This window comes from Balaenoptera acutorostrata, chromosome 13, assembly GCF_949987535.1.
Source record: "Balaenoptera acutorostrata chromosome 13, mBalAcu1.1, whole genome shotgun sequence".
Classification (NCBI taxonomy): Eukaryota; Metazoa; Chordata; class Mammalia; order Artiodactyla; family Balaenopteridae; genus Balaenoptera; species Balaenoptera acutorostrata.
The window spans coordinates 58,643,589-58,665,773 of NC_080076.1; the positions used below are offsets into that span (position 1 = coordinate 58,643,589).

At 38.8% G+C, this 22,185-nt stretch overlaps 1 protein-coding gene and 1 pseudogene across 4 annotated transcripts in view; both read right to left on the minus strand.

The window, feature by feature from the left end:
* DLGAP1 (DLG associated protein 1) overlaps positions 1-22,185 on the minus strand; it is an 855,942-nt gene that overhangs the window by 616,036 nt on the left and 217,721 nt on the right. The gene's annotated exons all lie outside the window — the stretch shown is intronic.
* LOC103012173 (60S ribosomal protein L28-like) lies at positions 15,468-15,882 on the minus strand (annotated as a pseudogene).

Below are 22,185 nucleotides of genomic sequence, written 5' to 3' on the forward strand. Positions count from 1 at the left end.
TGTGTAGACAGGGCAACGGACCCTCCCAGGTGTTCCCATGGCCTGCTCTATGACCTCTATCACTCCTCACACATTTTTTAATGTTGATCCATTATCTGTCCATATACTTCATGGCCTGTTAGCTCCCTGAGGGCTGTCACCATTTCAGCCAGGTTCGCCATGGGATTCATTTCCCTATCAAGTGTATGGTAATTACAAGGTGTGGGGTAAGTGTTTACAAATGAATAAAGAGTAAATGAATGGAAGACTGAGTCTATGACCATAAGTAGAAGTTCAAAGCAGAGAGTGGTTGTGGATGAGGGTGCAGTATGTAGCGGAAGTCAGCTCATCGAGTGACTTGGGTGTCTTTTTGTTGAGGTGGGACATCACTGATGGAGAATTCGACTCAACAGTTAACATTAATGTCCCCTACGTACTGGGCTAGGAAAAGGAAAAGATGATTCCAGTGGAAGAGACTTTTAAACATGATTTTTGCTGTCTTGACTGATTCAGTATTTACTGTACATATGACACCAGCCAGGAAAATGGGCCAGGGGAACGGAAAACTTTGCAGATGGAAGTGGGGTGCTAGCCTCTCAGAGAATGGACATGAGATTGAAGAGCTGGAGTGGGCATGAAGTTTATCTACCCCAGTGACTCCAAGATAGGGAACCTGGGAAAACTCAGAAGATTCCAGTCCCAGAAGATTCTAATTCACTAGGGTGAGGCCTAAAAATCTACTAAAAGCCCTTCAGGCAACCCTGATGTGCAAAGAAAACCTCTGATCTAGTTCAACTCTTTCATCTGCACATAAGGAAACTGACCTCAGAAGAGACATGTAGCCATTGCTAAGCCGTTACTGGCAGAACTAGGACTCTAAGACCAGTCTCTTGACCTTGAGGCCAGAGCCCATAGCATTAAACCTAAAGAAGCACAAGAGTTGGCCAGAAGTTGGAAGAATAAAATTCCAAAGAGATCATGTAGCTTCATTCACTTGTAATAATACATTTTTGAGGTTAAAGTAGACCCTACTTTATTCCACCTGAGCACTGAGCCACACGGGTGAGAAGGGACCACACAGTACAATGCAGCCACTATGTTTAGGGAACTCTGATCACAATAAATCTCACAGATTCTCTAGACCTGTGACGACAAAGCATCTGCAGATGGCAGGGTGTTTTACACCAAGGGGTGAGTTATTAATGGCATTAATCACGAGCCACTGGTAGAAGATGAAAAAGATCTGTTGTTCATAATGCCTAAGTACAGAAGAAAAAAGATGGACCAACATTTTAGTGTTATAGACTTGGAGTAGGTATGCATTAACTCTGTTCATTACTAAGTGTTAGAGTTATCAAGGGAGATTGCTTAATTGTCCTTTTTGGTGGGATTTTTAGTCTAAATCTGGAAGGCATTAAACCTATTCATTGCACATGGTGGAAGGTGATATGAGTTGATGTCTCAGTAGAGCCCAGTAAGACCTCTAGCCTTTTAAGTGTTTTCTCAGTGGAACAGCCTAGACTGTCCCCAACAGAATTGGTATAAGTTGGCCCAGACCCTGTTTGAAAGTTTTGGTGGTAAATCACTATTTCCTTCATTTTACCCAGAAATATCAGAAATCACTCAATATGATTCCTCAGTGAAACGATGGTAAAGATCTTCCTTTAATCTCTTGAGACAAGGATAAAGCAACACATCACTATGTAAAATGACTGAATCACTGTACGTGAGTGATGGGATGCTATTTCTACGATGGCAACATAAGTCACTGTATTAAAGAGGCTTTTCTGAATTACATTTTAGCTTCACTTTCTACCCATTCTTGGTTTTTTCGGTCATTCTTTCACAGTTCATTCACCCAGGTAAGGACAGAATGCAAGCATGTTTTCATGTTTTCAGCAGTTCTAGGAAAGTATTTTTAAAAATATAAATATATATGTGTTTGGTGTACATTGTTGAAAAGTTATTAATTTACCACACTTGGTAGATACTGCTTCTTTCCTGTGTTTCTTTTTGCAAAAGCAGATATTCCAATAGGAATACATTTCCCGTGCAGAATTAGAATCTACATAGGTCCAATCATATGTCACTTAACTCTGTGACAGGGGGCAGGCAGCTCGTGCCTAATGAGTGGTACCCACAGGAGGGCAGGGGACACTGAACTCTAAATGTCATCAAACATGATGACTTTGAGATGCTCTTTCTGGATCCTAGGATGCTGCCTGAGCCATTTAGTCCTTCAAACACATCACCAGTGTCAATAACTCCCCAACTGACTGATTCTGCTATTAATCTGGAAATGTAAGAGAAGGGAATAGGGTGATTTCATTTTTTAAAGTAGAAATAATAATTATACCACGTTCACAGGACCTTTATGAAAATCATATAGGCTAATGGGTGTGTCATATGCCTTTAATAATATCATTAATAATACAGATATTCTGGTAAATAGGATCTTGGATCATTAATTTTTAATGGATATAAAAAGTACCCCATCACTGAAATCCTATTTTAGGTAACTTAATTTCTGACCATTTAAAACAATTTTCAAAACGTTATTTCCCAAATAACTCAACATTATTGATGCAAACACTTATCGTATTTATCATCAGTGAGGAAAACCAAGTTAAGAGAAATCTATGGATGATAAAGTGACAAACTATATTATTCCATAAAGTACTTTCTCTTCCTTGTATTAAAATATACTGATAACACTTATTTGTATCTTTATCTGTTTGCTTATGTATTAAGCAAATATGTTTTGGGCATTAATTAAGTACAAGTCACTAAGTTAGATTTTTGAGGGTATACAAATTAATGAGACACAATCTCTGCCCTTCCGTGAAGCAGATTCCACAGTAAATAGGGTCTAAACATAAGCGTTTATCCTAAGGCATTCCATCTTTACTCTGAGTGCAACGAACCACTGTGGAAGGGCATGGAGGAGGGAAGTGATACAATCAGCTCTGCATTGGGATTGGTATGAGAAATGATTGGAGGGGACCAGCTGGGAGGCCACTGCAGTAATTCAGGCATGAAATGATGCCAGGCGGACATCACAGAGTAGGTGGGAAAAATGGAGAGAAGTACATACACTGGAGAGACATTAAGAACATAAAATCCACTAGTTTGAGGTTTAATGAGGTGGAGGTTATCCCAAACTTTTTTTTTTAATCTGTGGGTTTTTTTTTTTTTTTTTTTTTTGGCCGCTCTGCACGGCATGTGGGATCTTAGTTCCCTGACCAGGGATAGAACCTGTGACCCCTGCACTGGGAGCATGGAGTCTTAACTACTGGACCACCAAGGAAGTCCATATTCCCAAACTTTGAGTCTCTGGAGAGATGATGGTGCCAATCACAGAGATGCTTAACACAGGAAGAAGAGCAGGTGTAATCTTGTGGAAATGATGAGATGCATTTTGGGCATATTACACTGGAAATCTCAGTGGGAAATTCCAGTAGAAATGGCTTCCTTTGAAGCTCAGGGGAGATTCTAAAGTGGGAGGTGTATATGTGTACATACATATATATGTACATAGATACACACACACAGAGGCATCAATAGTCTCTAATAGCTACAGAAAATGTTGAGAAACCCACTCCCCCATTCAGAAAATGGTTTTAGAGTTTAACAAAACAAAGAACAAGTATTGGGCTGAGAAGATTTAGGTAGTAATCATCCTGACAAGAAGACTAGAAATTAGGCAGACCAGCAGGAGAAAAATCAAAGCAGTGAGTGGTGGGAATGTCCTGGAAACCAAAGGTAAAGAAAGAGGACATGGCATAGGGTGAATCAGAGTCCAGGTAGGAAGACCTCTTGATTTGGCTCCAGAGAGTCTTCTGGGTCTTCAACCAGAGAAGCTTGGTGGAGGCCAGGAGCGTGGGAATGAGGAACAGGTGACATAGAAGGTGGGAAGGGGGAGTCATGACATGAAGGCAATGCCTACATGAAGCTCAGCTAACACTATAGGCTACGAGAAAGTATGAAGATGGATGAGGGCTCAGAAGGGTGCTTTGATTTGTGTGTGTCTGAAGACAGAGATGTTTCAAGAGCCAAGAGAGAAATATCAGAGCCTCAAAAGAACGAAAGAGAGAGACCTTCAAGATGGCGGAGGAGTAAGACATGGAGATCACCTTCCTCCCCATAAATACATCTACATGTGGAACAACTCCTACAGAACACCTACTGAACGCTGGCAGAGACCTCAGACTTCCCAAAAGGCAAGAAACTCCCCATGTACCTGGCCGTGTGGCTGACAGGGTCTTCATGCTCCGTCCGGGTATCAGGCCTGTGTCTCTAAGTTGGGAGAGCCGAGTTCAGGACGTTGGTCCACCAGAGACCTCCAGCTCCACGTAATATCATAAGGCGAAAGCTCTCCCAGAGATCTCCATCACAACGCTAAGACCCAGCTCCACTCAATGATCAGAAAACTACAGTGCTGGACACCCTCCACCAAACAACTAGCAAGACAGGAACACACCCATTAGCAGAGAGGCTGCCTAAAATCGTAATAAATTCAGAGACGCCCCAAAACACACTGCCGAACACAGTCCTGCCCACCAGAAACACAAGATCCAGCCCCATCCACCAGAACACAGGCACCAGTACCCTCCACCAGGAAGCCTACACAACCCACTGAACCAACCTTAGCCACTGGGGGCAGACACCAAAAACAATGGGAACTACGAACCTGCAGCCTGCGAAAAGGAGACCCCAAGCACAGTAAGTTAAGCAAAATGAGAAGACAGAGAAACACACAGCAGAAGAAGGAGCAAGGTAAAAACCCACCAGACCAAAGAAATGAACAGGAAATAGGCAGTCTACCTGAAGAAGGAGTCAGAGTAATCATAATAAAGACGATCCAAAATCATGGAAATAGAATGGAGAAAATAAAAGAAACGTTTAACAAGGACCTAGAAGAACTAAAGAGCAAACAAACAATGATGAACAACAACAATGATGAATAAAAATTCTCTAGGAGGAATCAATAGCAGAATAACTGAGGCAGAAGAACAGATAAGTGACCTGGAAGATAAAATAGTGGAAATAACTACTGCAGAGCAGAATAAAGAAAAGAGAATGAAAAGAATTGAGGACAGTCTTACAGACCTCTGGGACAACATTAAATGCACCAACATTTGAATTATAGGGGTCCCAGAAGAAGAAGAGAAAAAGAAAGGGACTGAGAAAATATTTGAAGAGATTATACTTGAAAACTTCCCTAATATGGGAAAGGAAAGAGTCAATCAAGTCCAGGAAGCACAGAGAGTCCCATACAGGAAAAATTCAAGGAGAAACATGCCAAGACACATATTAATCAAACTATCAAAAATTAAATACAAAGAAAAAATATTAAAAGCAGCAAGGGAAAAACAACAAATAACATACAAGGGAATCCCCATAAGGTTAACAGCTGATCTTTCAGCAGAAACTCTGCAAGCCAGAAGGGAGTGGCAGGACATATTTAAAGTGATGAAAGGGAAAAACCTACAACTAAGATCACTCTACCCAGCAAGGATCTCATTCAGATTCAATAGAAAAATTAAAACCTCTGCAGACAAGAAAAGCTAAGAGAATTCAGCATCACCAAACCAGCTTTAAAACAAATGCTAAAGGAACGTCTCTAGCCAGGAAACACAAGAGAAGGAAAAGACCTACAATAACAAATCCAAAATAATTTTTAAAATGGTAATAGGAACATACATATCATTAACTACATTAAACGTAAATGGATCAAATGTTCCAACCAAAAGACATACACTGGCTGAAGGTATACAAAAACAAGACCCATATATATGCTGTCTACAAGAGACCCACTTCAGACCTAGGGACACATACAGATTGAAAGTGAGGGGATGGAAAAAGATATTCCATGCAAATGGAAAGCAAAGGAAAGCTGGAGTAGCGATTCTCATATCAGACAAAATAGACTTTAAAATAAAGACTATTACAAGAGACAAAGAAGGACACTACATAATGATCAAGGGATCAATCCAAGAAGATATAACAATTGTAAATATTTATGCACCCAACATAGGAGCACCTCAATACATAAGGCAAATGCTAACAGTCATAAAAGGGGAAATCGACAGTAACACAATCATAGTAGGGGACTTTAACACCCCACTTTCACCAATGGACAGATCATCCAAAATGAAAATAAATAGGGAAACACAAGCTTTAAATGATACATTAAACAAGACGGACTTAATTGATATTTATAGGACATTCCATCCAAAAACAACAGAATACACTTTCTTCTCAAGTGCTCATGGAACGTTCTCCAGGATAGATCATATTTTGGGTCACAAATCAAGCCTTGGTAAATTTAAGAAAATTGAAAACACATCAAGTATCTTTTCCAACCACAACACTATGAGACTAGATATCAATTACAGGAAAAAAAATGTAAAAAATACAAACACATGGAGGCTACACAACACACTAATAAATAACCAAGAGATCACTGAAGAAATCCAAGAGGAAATCAAAAATACCTAGAAACACATGACAATGAAAACATGATGACCCAAAACCTATGGGATGCAGCAAAAGCAGTTCTAAGAGGGAAGTTTATAGCAATACAATCCTACCTCAGGAAACAAGAAACATCTCAAATAAACAATCTAACCTTACACCTAAAGCAATTAGAGAAAGAAGAACAAACAAACTGCAAAGTTAGCAAAAGGAAAGAAATCATAAAGATCAGATCAGAAATAAATAAAGAAAAGAAGGAAATGATAGCAAAGATCAATATAACTAAAAGCTGGTTCTTTGAGAAGATAAACAAAATTGATAAACCATTAGCCACACTCATCAAGAAAAAAAAGTAGAAGACTCAAATCAATAGAATTAGAAATGAAAAAGAAGTAACAACTGACATAGCAGAAATACAAAGGATCCTGAGAGATTACTACAAGCAACTATATGCCAATGAAATGGACAACCCAGAAGAAATAGACAAATCCTTAGAAAAGCACAACCTTCTGAGACTGAACCAGGAAGAAATAGAAAATATAAACAGACAAATCACAAGCACTGAAATTGAAACTGTGATTATAAATCTTCCAACAAACAAAAACCCAGGACCAGATGCCTTCACAGGCAAATTCTATCAAACATTTAGAGAAGAGCTAACACCTATCCTTCTCAAACTCTTCCAAAATACAGCAGAGGCAGGAACACTCCCAAACTCATTCTACCAGGCCACCATCACTCTGATACCAAAACCAGACAAAGATGTCACAAAGAAAGAAAACTATAGGCCAATATCACTGATCAATATAGATGCAAAAATCCTCAACAAAATACTAGCAAACAGAATCCAAGAGCACATTAAAAGGATCATACACCATGAGCAAGTGGGGTTTATCCCAGGAATGCAAGGATTCTTCAATATATGCAAATGAATCAATGTGATAAACCACATTAACAAATTGGAGAAAAACCATATGATCATCTCAATAGATGCAGAAAAATTTCTGACAAAATTCAACAGCATTTATGATAAAAACCCTCCAGAAAATAGGCATAGAGGGAACTTACGTCAACATAATAAAGGCCATATATGACAAATCCACAGCCAACATTGTTCTCAATGGTGAAAAACTGAAACCATTTCCTCTAACATCAGGAAGAGGAGAAGGTTATCCATTCTCACCACTATTATTTAACGTAGTTTTGGATGTTTTAGCCACAAAAATCAGAGAAGAAAAAGAAATAAAAGGAATCCAAATTGGAAAAGAAGTAAAGCTGTCACTGTTTGCAGATGACATGATACTATACGTATAGAATCCTAAATATGCTACCAGAAAACTAAAGCTAATCAATGAATTTGGTAAAATAGCAGGATACAAAATTAATGCACAGAAATCTCTTGCATTCCTATACAGTAATGATGAACAATCTGAAAGTGAAATTAAGGAAACACTCCCATTTACCACTGTAACAAAAAGAATAAAATATCTAGGAATAAACCTACCTAAGGAGACAAAAGACCTGTATGCAGAAAACTATAAGACACTGATGAAAGAAATTAAAGATGACACAAACAGATGGAGAGATATACCATGTTCTTGGATTGGAAGAATCAACATTGTGAAAATGACTCTACTACCCAAAGCAATCTAGAGATTCAATGCAATCCCTATCAAACTACCAATGGCATTTTTCACAGAACTAGAACAAAACATTTCACAATTTGTATGGAAACACAAAAGACCCCGAATAGCCAAAGCAATCTTGAGAAAGAAAAACAGAGCTGGGGGAATCAGGCTCCCAGACTTCAGACTATACTACAAAGCTACAGTAATCAAGACAGTATGGTACTGGCACCGAAACAGAAACATAAATCAATGGAACAGGCTAGAAAGCCCAGAGATAAAGCCACACACATAGGGTCACCTTATTTTTGATAAAGGAGGCAAGAATATAGAATGGAGAAAAGACCACCTCTTCAATAAGTGGTGCTGGGAAAACTGGACAGCTACATGTAAAAGAATGAAATTAGAACACTCCCTAACACCATACACAAAAATAAACTCAAAATGGATTAAAGACCTAAATGTAAGGCCAGACACTACAAAACTCTTAGAGGGAAACACAGGCAGAACACTCTATGACATAAATCACAGCAAGATCCTTTTTGACCCAATGCCTAGAGAAATGGAAATAAAAACAAAAATAAACAAATGGGACCTAATGAAACTTAAAAGCTTTTGCACAGCAAAGGAAACCAAAAACAAGACAAAAAGACAACCCGCAGAATGGGAGAAAGTATTTGCTAATGAAGCAACTGACAAAGGATTAATCTCCAAAATTTATAAGCAGCTCATGCAGCTCAATATCAAAAAAACAAACAACCCAATCCAAAAATGGGCAGAAGTCCTAAATAGACATTTCTCCAAAGAAGATATACAGATTGCCAACAAACACATGAAAGGATGCTCAGCATCATTCATAATTAGAGAAATGCAATTCAAATGTACAATGAGGTATCACCTCACACCAGTCAAAATGGCCATCATCAATAAATCTACAAACAATAAATGCTGGAGAGGGCATGGAGAAAAGGGCACCCTCTTGCCCTGTTGGTGGGAATGTAAATTGATATAGCCACTATGGAGAACAGTATGGAGGTTCCTTAAAAAACTAAAAATAGAACTACCATATCACCCAGCAATCCCACTACTGGGCATATACCTTGAGAAAACCATAATTCAAAAAGAGTCATGTACCATAATGTTCACTGCAGCTCTATTTACAATAGCCAGGACATGGAAGCACCTAAATGTCCATTGACAGATGAATGGATAAAGAAGATGTGTCACATATATACAATGGAATATTACTCAGCCATAAAAGGAAACAAAATTGAGTTATTTGTCCTGAGGTGGATGAACCTAGAGTCTGTCATACAGAGTGAAGTAAGTCAAAAAGAGAAAAACAAATACAAATATACGTATATATGGAATGTAAAATGAAATAAAATGTTTCTGAAGAACCTAGGGGCAGGACAGGAATAAAGATGCAGACGTAGAGAATGGACTTGAGGATACAGGGAGGGGGAAGGGTAAGCTGGGATGAAGTGAGAGAGTGGCATGGACATACATACACTACCAAACGTAAAATAGATAGCTAATGGAACACAGCCACATAGCAGAGGGAGATCAGCTCGGTGGTTTGTGTCCACCTAAAGTGGTGGGTCAGGGAGGATGGGAGGGAGACGCAAGAGGGAGGAGATATGGGGATATATGCATATGTATAGCTGATTCACTGTTATACAGCAGAAACTAACACAATATTGTAAAGCAATTATACTCCAATAAGGATGTTAAAAAAAAAATGGAAGAGAAACTGATGAAGAAGGAAGAGGCTGATGGGAATGGGAACTGGATTTCTGATAACTAGTGATAACTCAGAGCATAAAGATGCAGCCTAAGGAGGCAGCGTTTTCCTTTATTTGTTTTATTTGGGAAAGCATTCATTGTAAAACCTCACATGTGACCCTGCTTTCCCCCAAAGAGAGTCAATTTTTCAGATTCATTTAGTAAGATTTTTTGAAGGTCAATCTTGTTCCCAATGCTGTGCTAGGCACAGAGGTTATGGTGGGAAATCAAACAAGGTCCCTCCCCACAAGGAACTCAGTGCTTTAGTGGTGGGGTGTGAAACCGAGTCCCCCTAAAACTGAGTTCCTCTGCTCAGTTTATGATTAACCTCTCTATCCCAAACTTTATCCCCTTTCTTTTCCTGAACATGTTCCCCTCCAGATTGAGGAGTATCAAAGAAAAGGGGGGATTCAAACCATATGCATGCCCCTGTGTCCCTATTCTTTGAAGGAAAAGACTTTTGCTTTAGTTTCCCAGGCCTCTCTTGAGTCTCAAAAGGCTGGCTCAAGAGATAATGATTAGGAACTTGAAGATGTAGAAACAAAGAATAGCTGTCGGGCCAGGAAGGTGGTACAATTTAGACTACGAATCCACCACACAGCAGAAACACTGAACTCCCAGTTCCCTGTAAGAGATAGATAAAGGCCTGACACACATTTCTGAGTTGTTTTTACAGGAAGCAGACCCCCTCCAGATGAAAACTGCTGACTGCAAGAACATAGACTGCTTGAAACCAGAAGACTGATATGCTTGAAACTTTACCTTGATGCCAACCAATCCAAGAATTGTGCACAAGCCAATCACGTACCCTGCAGCCCCCTCCCTCACACTGCCTTTAAAACTCCTTCCCTGCAAGCCACCTAAGCATTTGGGTCTTTTGAGCATAAGCTGCCCATTCCCTTGCTTGGCGCCCTGCAATAAATGCTGCACTTTCCTTCACCACAAGCTGGTGTCAGTAGATTGGCTTTACTGCACACAGGGGAGGGGACCCACGTTTGGTCCAGTAACAGGTGGAGGCAGTGTGCACATGGACATTTCTAATTTCAAGGCAATCTGTGATGAATTTAGCATTGATTTATAGCTTGCAATGAGTACAGAAAAGCCCTATATACCTTTCTATCTCTGCGTCCACCTACTCAAATAGAAATGCAAATCACAATCTCGTACATGTTGACCACTGGATGGCTAGATTACTTATTAATCTAGCCAGAGTACTGGAATTAATTAACCTTAGCAATGAACTGCATTTTGCCCTTGGTCTAATCAGGCCAATTTTCCACTCTGGAGAACATGATTAATTATCTGGTTCATTCAGGGAAGGAACCCTAACAGAACAAAGCATACAAACACACACCAGAATTTTTACCTTGATTATTAGGATTATAATGCATTTTTGATAGTGTGTCTTTTCTCTGATAAAAAAATGCACGGTAAAATAAAGACAACAGTTTAGATGTATAAATAGTTAAGGAAAGAGAAGTGGAAAGTTTGGGCTACGTTGTCAGGAAAGCTGCAATTTATTTTACTATAATATCAAATGCGTTCTTTTCATTCACTTTATTTCATTGTATTTTGCACCAGCTACCCTTTATGTGAGATGCAAGATAATTTTGTGCTATTAATATCCTATTATATCTAATAGAGAAGAATATTATAAACTCTTCTAAAATACTTCAAAATTCTGCCATTTATGGAGAATGCATAAATTTATTTTTTAATTTTTTAAAAAAAATATTTATTTATTTTATTTTTGGCTGCATTGGGTCTTCGTTGCTGTGCACGGGCTTTCTCTAGTTGTGGCAAGTGGGGGCTACTCTTCGTTGCGGTGCGTGGGCTTCTCATTGCAGTGGCTTTTCTTGTTGCGGAGCACAGGCTCTAGGCACATGGGCTTCAGTAGTTGTGGCACGTGGGCTCAGTAGTTGTGGCTCACAGGCTCTAGAGCGCAGGCTCAGTAGTTGTGGCGCACGGGCCTAGCTGCTCCGCGGCATGTGCGATCTTCCTGGACCAGGGCTTGAACCTGTGTCCCCTGCATTAGCAGGCGGATTCTTAACCACTGCACCACCAGGGAAGCCCCCATAAATTTTTATTGTATACATTTAAATAGCACCCTTAGATTTTTTTTTTTAAACTTCAATGTGAAAACACAATGATGTTATCTAGATGTACATCAACTGAGGGAGATCACAATGAAATATCTTAAAATAAAGGCTAGGTAGGACAAGATGCTAGTTAACACAGCATATATGTTGTTACCAATGACCTATGTCAATATTCAAAGATAAATTCATACAACTTCCAAGATTTTCAAGACAAAGAGTTAACATATGAACAGATATTGAAGGGGGCAAACAGAGTCTCATCCTTTGTATTCAATACGTTCGTACAATCCAGGTTTCAGCTGACTTCACTGCTGTGCTTTTATTGAATTAACTTAGCAAATGAACCTTAAAAGTAAATACTCTCGGAAGCAATGCCTCCACTCTGATATTTCAGTCAGAATTTCTGGTTCTGTGTGGCAAGTAAAAGGGACATTTCCCTGCCCCGCCTCTTCATTAAAACAGATTGGCTCATTTACTGGCCAAAAGTGAGGAGGATCAACTCTAATCTGGAGCATCCTCTCTCTGCCAAGGATATTTGCAGATATTAAAGACACAAATAAAGGCTTGGTGTGTCCTTAAAACAAGCACTAATGCAGTTTCCACAGCAAAGGTAAAACATCACATCACTGGCACGGCAGCTTCTCTTCAGGTCAGTGTAGCTTTTCCTCACCAAAAGTGTGAGTAGGAATAGGTTTTGGAAGGAGGAGGGACAATGGGAATTCACTGGAACGTGTCAAGGTTTACACCAAAGAAGGAAAGACAAAAAGGAGTAAGCATGGAGCAATTTTAGAACACATTGCTTCCCACAAATTCAGTACCTCTTATCAACTGATGTTAAATTAGTTGCCCTCTCTTTCTCTTTACTTTTCTTCCTTATTATATTTTATCCATATTCACAAACTATTTAAATAATATTTTGAATGCTTAGGAGAGACATGTGCATGGCATACACAAACACAGCTCTAGACACATTCATGTTTATTTGGCTAAGCGTTAATAAATATATCATAGCTTAGTACATACAATGAATGAGTCTGTGGCTGTACCTTGCATCTATCATCGTAGGCATTGGTTTTTGAGAAAAGTACAAAACGCTTAAGCATAAATAACATCTATCTGATTCCTCCAAAGGGTTGGGTTAAGGAATTACATTAATATCGATTTTTTTATATTAATAGACTTTATAGTTAGAACAGTTTAAGGTTCGTAGAAAAATTCAACAGAAAGTATAGAAAGTCCCCATATACCCTTCTCACCCTCTACGGTTTCCCCTATTATTAACCTCTTGTATTAGTATGGTCCATTCATTTGTTACAGTTGATGAACCAATATTGACTTATTATTATTAATGAAAGCCCATAGTTTGCATTAGGGTTCACTCTTTGTGTTGTACAGTCTATGGGTTTTGACAAATGTCTAATGGCATGCATCCACCATTACAGTATCATGCAGAATAGTTTCACTGCCCTCAATATTGTCTGTGCTCTGTATTACTCATTCTTCCCTCACTCCTCAGGAATCCCTGTCAACCACTGATCTTTTTTACTGTCTCCACAGTTTTGCCTTTTCGAGAACATCATATACAGTTGACCCTTGGACAACACAGGTTTGAACCGCATGGGTCCACTTACACACAGATTTTTTTCAGTAGTAAATACTACAGTACTACACGATCCACCATTGGCTGAATCCATGGATACGGAACTGCAGATATAGAGGGAGGAACTGTAATATATGGACGACCAACTATGTTATACACAGATTTTTGACTTCATAGAGGGTCAACCCTAACCCCTGCTTTGTTCAAGAGCCAACTATAATTGGAATTATACAGTATGTAGCCTTTTCAGACTGGCTTCTTTGACTTAGTAATATGTATTTAATATTCCTGCATATCTTTAAAAGAAAATTTTTTTAAATTAAATTTATTTATTTATTTATTTTTGGCTGTGTTTGGTCTTCACTGCTGTGCGCGGGCTTTCTTTAGTTGTGGTGAGTGGGGGCTACTCTTCGTTGTGATGCAAGTGGCTTCTCTTACTGTGGAGCACAGGCTCCAGGTGTGCAGGCTTCAGTAGTTGTGGCACGCAGGCTCAGTAGTTGTGGCTCGCAGGCTCTGGAGCGCATGCTCAGTAGTTGTGGCGCATGGGCTTAGTTGCTCCACAGCATGTGGGATATTCCCGGACCAGGGCTCCAACCTGTGTCCCCTGCACTGGCAGGCGGATTCTTAACCACTGTGCCACCAGGGAAGCCCTGTTCCTCCATGTCTTTTCATGGCTTAATAGCTCATATATTTTTAGTACTGAATATTATTTTATTGTCTGGATATACTACCATTTATCTATCCATTCACTACTGAAGGACATCTTGATTGCTTCCAAGTTTTGGCAATTATTAACAAAGCTGCTGTAAATATCTGTGGCAGGTTTTTGTGTGGACATTAGTTTTCTACTCATTTGGGTAAATACCAGGGAGCACAACTGCTGGATCGTATGCTAAAAATGTTTATTTTTATAAAAAACTGCCCAATTGTCTTTCAAAGTGGCTGTACCACTTTGCATTCCCACTAGCAATGGATAATTGTTTATGTTGTTCCATATCCTTGCCAGCGTTTGGTGTTGTTAGTGTTTTGGATTTTGGGCATTTTAAGATGTAGTGGTAACTGTTGTTTTAATTTGCATTTCCCTAAGGGATGATGTAAGACATGGAGCATCTTTTTTAAGGTTATTCGCCATCTGCATATCTTCTTTCATGAAGTATCTGTTCAAGTCTTTTCCTCATTTTTTAATCAGATTGTGTGTGTGTGTGTGTGTGTGTGTGTGTGTGTGTGTGTGTGTGTGTGTGTTTTCCTACTGTTGGATTTTAAGAGCTCTTTGGATATTTTGGATAGCAGTTCTTTAGATATGTCTTTTGCAAATATTTTCTCCCAGTCTGTGGCTTTTCTTCTGTTTCTCTTGACAGTGTCTTCCACAGAGCAGAAGTTTTTCATTTTAGTAAATCCCAACTTAATATTTTGTTTCATAGATGGTGCTTTTGGTACTGTATCTAAAAATTCACCATCAAACCCAAGGTCACCTAGCTTATTTTCTTGCTATCTTCTCGAAGTTTTATAGATTTGTGATTTACATTTTTGTCTATGATCCATTTTGATTTAATCTTTGTGAAAAGTGTAAGGTCTGTATAAATTATTTTTGTGTATGAATGTCCAATTGTTCAAACAGCATTTGTTGAAAAGTCAATCCTTTCTCCATTGAATTGCCTTTTCTCCCTTGTAAAACATCAGTTGATTATAAATGTATGAGTCTATTTCTGGACTCTCTATTCCACTGTTGTATTATTTCTATTCTTTCACCACTACTATGCCATCTTACTAACTGTAGCTTTATATTAAGTCTTGAAGTCAAGTAGTATTAGTTGTCAGTTCTCTGGGTTTTTTTGTTTTTGTTTTTGTTTTTGTGGCATGTCAGCTGACAGTTTTATTGCATGAGGGAAGGGGATAGATCGCTCAGGAGCTCTTGGTGGGGCAGGTCCACTTCCTCTTCACCATCACAGGCTTCTGGCTGCACAGGATGGCAGCTGGCTCTGTGGAGGGTGGCCATGCGCAAATCTGGGCGGTACTTGTTCTTTCGGATCATGTGTCGGTTGCTGCTGAGGGTGGCCTGGGCATTCTCGTTGATGGTGGTCCGCACGTAGGAAATGGCTGGCTTTCCCTGGCCGGATCTCCGCTTCCTGGCCACCACGACCCCTTTGCCGTCTGCCGCCGTCTCCACGCCCACAGTCTTGCAGTGAATGAGCCGGTTGTAGCAGAAGGAGTTGCGAGCCTTGAGGTTATTGGGTTCGGTGCTGTACGTCTGCTTGTTCCTCTTGATCAAGTAACTGCAGCAGGTCCTCACGACCATCCACTGCAGATGCGCGGACATAGCGGCAGCTCCTCTCCTGGCGGCAGCCAGAGATGGAAAGGTCTCTGGCTTTGTTCTTTTTCTTTAGTATTATATTGGCTATTCTTGGCCTTTTGCCATTCCACATATACTTCAGAATCAGTTGGTTGACAGTGCCAAAAAACTTGCTGGGAATTTTATTCAGATTCTGTTAAATCTACTGATTAAATTAGGAAGGATTGACACCTGAATCATAGTGACTCTTCCTATCCATGGACATGGAATATCCACCTATTTATATCTTCTTTGATTTCTTTCATCAGAGTTTGTAGTTTTCCTCATACAGATCCTGTACATATTTTTTAGATTTACATCTAAGTATTTTAATTTTTTGGTGCTAATAAAATAAATGTTACTGTGTTTTTAGTTTCAAATTCCAATGTTTCATTGCTGGTATATAAGAAAAATGGACTTTTATATATTAATTTTGTGCCCTGTAACCTTGATATAATTGCATATTAGTTCCACTAGTGTTTTTGTCAATTCTTTTTCTACATAGACAATCATGTCATCTGTGAACAGACAGCTTTATTTCATCTTCCTCAAGCTGTACACGTTTTATTTCCTTTTTAGTCTTATCGCATTAGCTAGGACTTCCAGTACAGTGTTGAATGGGAGTGGTGATATGGGACATCATTGCCTTGTTCTTGATCTTAGAGGGAAAAGTTTCTAGTTTCTCACCATTAAGTATAATGTTAGTTGTAGGATGTTCGTAGATGTTCTTCATCAAGTTGAAGAATTTCTCTATATTCCTAGCTTTCTTTGACCTAGGACACCTTCCTTACTTTTCTCCATTGTCTTAGTATATTTCTTGTGTTCTACTTCACAGAGCAAAGAGAAACCATCATACATATTGGAATTCTATCTAGTACCCTCTAACAAACCTACAAATATATTTAGTGGAGCTCTTATCCCTTCTTTAAAACATTTCATTAGTGAGGGAGAAGGTCTTCCTATCTAGGACCAGGGCTACCCTTCCTAAATTGGATTCTATTTCTTGGAAACCTCAAAATATCAACCAGACCCTATTCTCCCAATACGGTCAATAATTCTCTTACAGCTAGATTCACCCCCATCATAGTTAAACATCATTAATTATCTCCCTTAAAAAAAATCTCTCAACTCACAGGGCCTCTCATTTCCCATTCTCCTCATTTACAATGAAAATAATGAAAAAAAAAATCTCTACCTAGGAGACCTTAACCATATTAGATTGTATATCTAATTAAAATATCCCCTCCCCATTGCTACCCCCCATTCACATTAGGTCTGGCCATGTGACTTTCTTTAGTTAATGAAATTATATGTGAGAGTGATACGTGCCACTTCTTTTTATTTTATTTTATTTTTATGGCTGTGTTGGGTCTTCGTTTCTGTGCGAGGGCTTTCTCTAGTTGCGGCAAGTGGGGGCCACTCTTCATCATGGTGCGCGGGCCTCTCATTATCGCGGCCTCTCTTGTTGCGGAGCACAGGCTCCAGACGCGCAGGCTCAGTAGTTGTGGCTCACGGGCCTAGTTGCTCCGCGGCATGTGGGATCTTCCCAGACCAGGGCTCGAACCCGTGTCCCCTGCACTGGCAGGCAGATTCTCAACCACTGCGCCACCAGGGAAGCCCTGTGCCACTTCTAAGAAGAAGCTTTTAGAGTAATTGCATGGTCCTGCCGCTTTTTTTTTTTTTTTTTAACCACTATGAGACCAATAATGTCCCAGATAATGGCTCTCACTTCATTCTGGTTCTGAATGATTCAGGAAATCAGACGGGCTGATGTTAATTCACAATGGATACTGGCTGAGCACCAAATCAACCTTTGCAATCATATGCCCATTGAAATTTCAAAGTTGTTCTTTATTGCCTCATACTATAGTCTACATTGACTTGTACATGACTTCTTGCCTCCATTTTCTCTCTCTCCATTACCCTTGACCCACTTAAGTCTGATTTCAGGGCTATCTCATTTAAAGATTGTATTGCAATCTGCAAACATAGACTCTTCCTGACTTCTCCCTAGTCCCTTGTTGCTTCCTCTCAGTCCTCAGTCCCCATTTCCTTGGCCATTGAATACTAGAATTTCTCAAGATCTATCCTAAGACTTCATCCCTTCTCACCCTACATTATAATCTTAAAAAGTCTCAACAGATCTATGATACTATTTTCTTCCTTTATCTATCTGATGTCCAAACTTATATGTTCAATCCAAATTTCTCTGAGTTTCTGAGTTTATATATATATATAGAATATACATATTGTCTACTTTGTACCTCCACTTAAATACTTTCAAGATGCATCACATTCAATATATCTAAAACCAGGTTTGTTTCTAGCGTTTATTTCATTTTCTCTCATTTCCTCACAAGCTTCATAAGACAGAGCCCACATCTGTTTTTGACTCTTACAGTACCTTTGAGAAGGTGCAAAAATTCCACGCGTGATAAATTTTAAAAATAACAATTATACATATCAGGGTGAAACTGAAGATAAAGATACAGTGTTTAAAGTGAAAAGAAAAGGTATTTTTCATTCGAGGATTGACTATAGTCAGACAGCTGACTTCTTAGAACTGACAGAGAAAGCCAGAAGTTAGTGGAATAGTATATTTAAGAGGCTGCAAGAACACACTCTCAATCTAGAATTGTATATTCAATGAAAAGATCTTTCAAGAATGAAACAGAATTAGAGACTTTTTCACCTAAATTAAAAACTGAAGAGCATGTAGTACCAGTGGCTCCTCTCTAAAGAGAATCCCAAAAGATATACTTTAGGCAGAAGAAAAATGATACCAGATGGAAATCTGAGATGCAAGAATAATGCAGGACAGGAGAGTGGCAAATATGTGGGTAAATCTATACAAACATTTACTGAATAAAACCATAATGTGTAATTTTGAAACACAGAAGGAAAATGAAAGGACATAATTCAAGATTGGAGCGACAAAGAATATCAAGGGAATAATACATATTCAGGATACTGTTACCATTTTCTTTTAAAACTGTGTGTAGGTTATGTATTTAGTGTACTACTTTTCTTTATACCCTACAGATGTTTTATAAATATTGCTTTAACTAATATTTAATAAAAATATAAAAATGCATTTTCTTATCTCCAGCTGAGTATGAAACATGTTTATGGAGAAGTAAAATCTATAATTCATTAGAAAGTAAGACCAGCCTAGTTCACTATTCCTCATATTTCCTAAATTATAGAAGTATTCCAAGAACTGATCCATGTTTTGAAACCCTTTAGTTTAGTGGCTTAGTCTATAATTCTGCACCAAAATAGTTGCAGCCTTCTATGTAGTCCTCTGAGGTATTAGTGGGTGCTTCTGACATCTGGACAAGATGGGTTAAGTGCAAAAAACCACAGTACTATATTTTTTTGTTTTAAAGGAAATGATTGGGCTTCGCTGGTGGCGCAGTGGTTAAGAATCCGCCTGCCAATGCAGGGGACACAGGTTCAAGCCCTGGTCCGGGAAGATCCCACATGCTGTGGAGCAACTAAGCCCGTGCTCCACAACTACTGAGCTTCCACTCTAGAGCCCGTGAGCCACAACTACTGAAACCCACACGCCACAACTACTGAAGCCCGCGTGCCCAGAGCCCATGCTCCACAACAAGAGAAGCCACCGCAATGAGAAGCCCTTGCAACACAACGAAGAGTAGCCCCTGCTCGCCACAACTAGAGAAAGCCCACATGCAGAAATGAAGACCCAATGCAGCCAAAAATAAACAAATGAATTTATAATAAGTAAATAAATAATAAAGGAAATGATCTAGTTGATATAGTTGGAAAAATGTGATTAGTGAGGTCATCTGGAATTTCATTATCTATAATGATCTTAATAAATCTCAAGATTATGTAACAACAGCTGAAGGTCACTTGCTATATAAAGGCATTACTGTAGTTCTAAAAGCTACTCTGAATTATTACATTACTGTGCCAGAAATGCAAATCTTCTTGAAGCTGTAGTGGTAAAATACTAACTTTTTCCGGCATCCTGCTCTGTAACACAAAACATCACCCTTCACAGCTTCTACAGAGGAGAGAATTAGTCTTAAGAGAGTCATCACGGCAGATGCTCATAGATCCTGCCATACGAGGGAAAACTTCTACCACAAAGTGCCTAATCATTTTAACTAAGTTTTTAGCTGTAATCTCATAACATCTATATAAAATCAGTCAGATAACAGCTTCAATCATTTCAGTACAACTTGGGAAGTTTTAGCTAGGGAAGTAGCAAAAGCACAATATACTGTTGAGAACTACAGAACAGCCAGGTGAAATCTGTCCATGGTCCTGAAGAGGCCACCCACTGGGGTTTGTTTATTGTATGGTCAACACATACATAAATTAATTTCAAGATTATCAGTTACTTTTTATTACTTATTTATTGTCTGATATTACCTTTGAGAAGAAATGTGCCACATTCAGGGATATTGTAATTATTTCAATTTATATTACTATTTGAATAAAATTTCAAGCAACTACTAATTTTTCCTTATATTTAAGTGCATTTTAAGTATGACCTAAGAAGATCAGAAGGCCTGCTACCAAAAATGCATTTTCATATGGAGGTATGCTGGTTTTTCTCCATTATTCCCTTTCCAAGATCTCCATACTTCTCTGCTCTGCTTTGCAGACCTGGGTGGCTGATCTCTAGGACATATTGTTACACTAGCTTCTGAATGGAAAATGCCTGTAAGAAGCATCTGCAGGACAGCAGATCAGCAAGTAGGGTGGGAGAGATTGAGATATTTCCTCGCTGCATATTCACTGCTGTGGCAAAGTTTTTCAGGAATAATTATAACTTTTGAAGACTAGCACATCTACCAAATGATCTCGTTTAGGGCTCTAGCTCTCTTGGGCTCATCCCCTTGTTTCTTAGTTTTTAACAGATAGAACTTCTTCCTACCGTTGCTATTCTCTGGTGCTTCAACATCTTTTGTTTGTTTTCTTAGTTCTGCCAACCACTCTGTAAGTCGACCCTTCCTTAAAAAACTTTCTTCATTTAAACCATCTGAGTGCAGCTTACTTCCTGCCAGGTCCGTGAGTGATACAAAACGTGTTTGAACCATAACTAATATATTCAATTGAGAAGACAGAATAGTAGAACATTACTACTCTTAACATTAAAAGCCCATAAAATATACAAGTCAGAAGGGAACGGGCTATAAGCACTGTGACTGCAAATACATGGCTACTTTTCTATGTAATTGAAGATTGACTCATGCATCCATTATTAATAGTAGGTATCAATAAATTTTTTTTTTAATATTTGGAGTTTACTATGGAGTTAGCTCAAAATTTTAGAATACAGTATTACTAAAATCAAGGATTCCTTTAGTCATACTTAGGCTTATTAATTTTACTCATTAGTTTCAGAAAGAGAAAAAAATTGGGCATAAAACCCAAAGGCTACCCCCAGAATTCCTGCCACCAACACATAAATAGATGCCATTGGTCAAGAATGCAACATTAGTTACAGAAAAAATTTATCTGATCTCTTGCTCTATTGATAGGTCATCAACACTTTTGAAAATTCTTCATACTTGAAAGCAGCTCAGTTTAAGGTTATATGCAGTTTAAGGTGTTCATACTTAATAGGAGATGTAAATATACTAATTGATGGGCCAGGGCATATAGAAGAGAGAAATTGTAACAGGTTAGACTTGTCTTCTCAGTAATGATCTTCCTGCAAGAAATCAGCACCCTGAAGGCGTTCCTTTATATGAATGAAGGCCTAAAGACTATAATAGTGCAACAGAATTAAGAGGACAAGGTTGCTGTAATGGCCATTTTTGCAGAAATAAGTGTAAGAGCCTGGAATTCACCATCAACTTTAAAAATCAGTGTACCACAATGTTCATTGCAGCTCTATTTACAATAGCCAGGACATGGAAGCAACCTAAGTGTCCATCGACAGATGAATGGATAAAGAAGATGCAGCACATATATACAATGGAATATTACTCAGCCATAAAAAGAAACGAAATTGAGTTATTTGCAGTGAGGTGGATGGACCTAGAGTCTGTCATACAGAGTGAAGTAAGTCAGAAAGAGAAAAACAAATACCGTATGCTAACACATATATATGGAATCTAAAAAAAACAAAAAAATGGTTCTGAAGAACCTAGGGGCAGGATAGGAATAAAGACACAGATGTAGAAAATGGACTTGAGGACACGGGGAGGGGGAAGGGTAAGCTGGGAAGAAGTGAGAGAGTGGCATGGACATATATACACTACCAAATGTAAAATAGATAGCTAGTGGGAAGCAGCCGCATAGCACAGG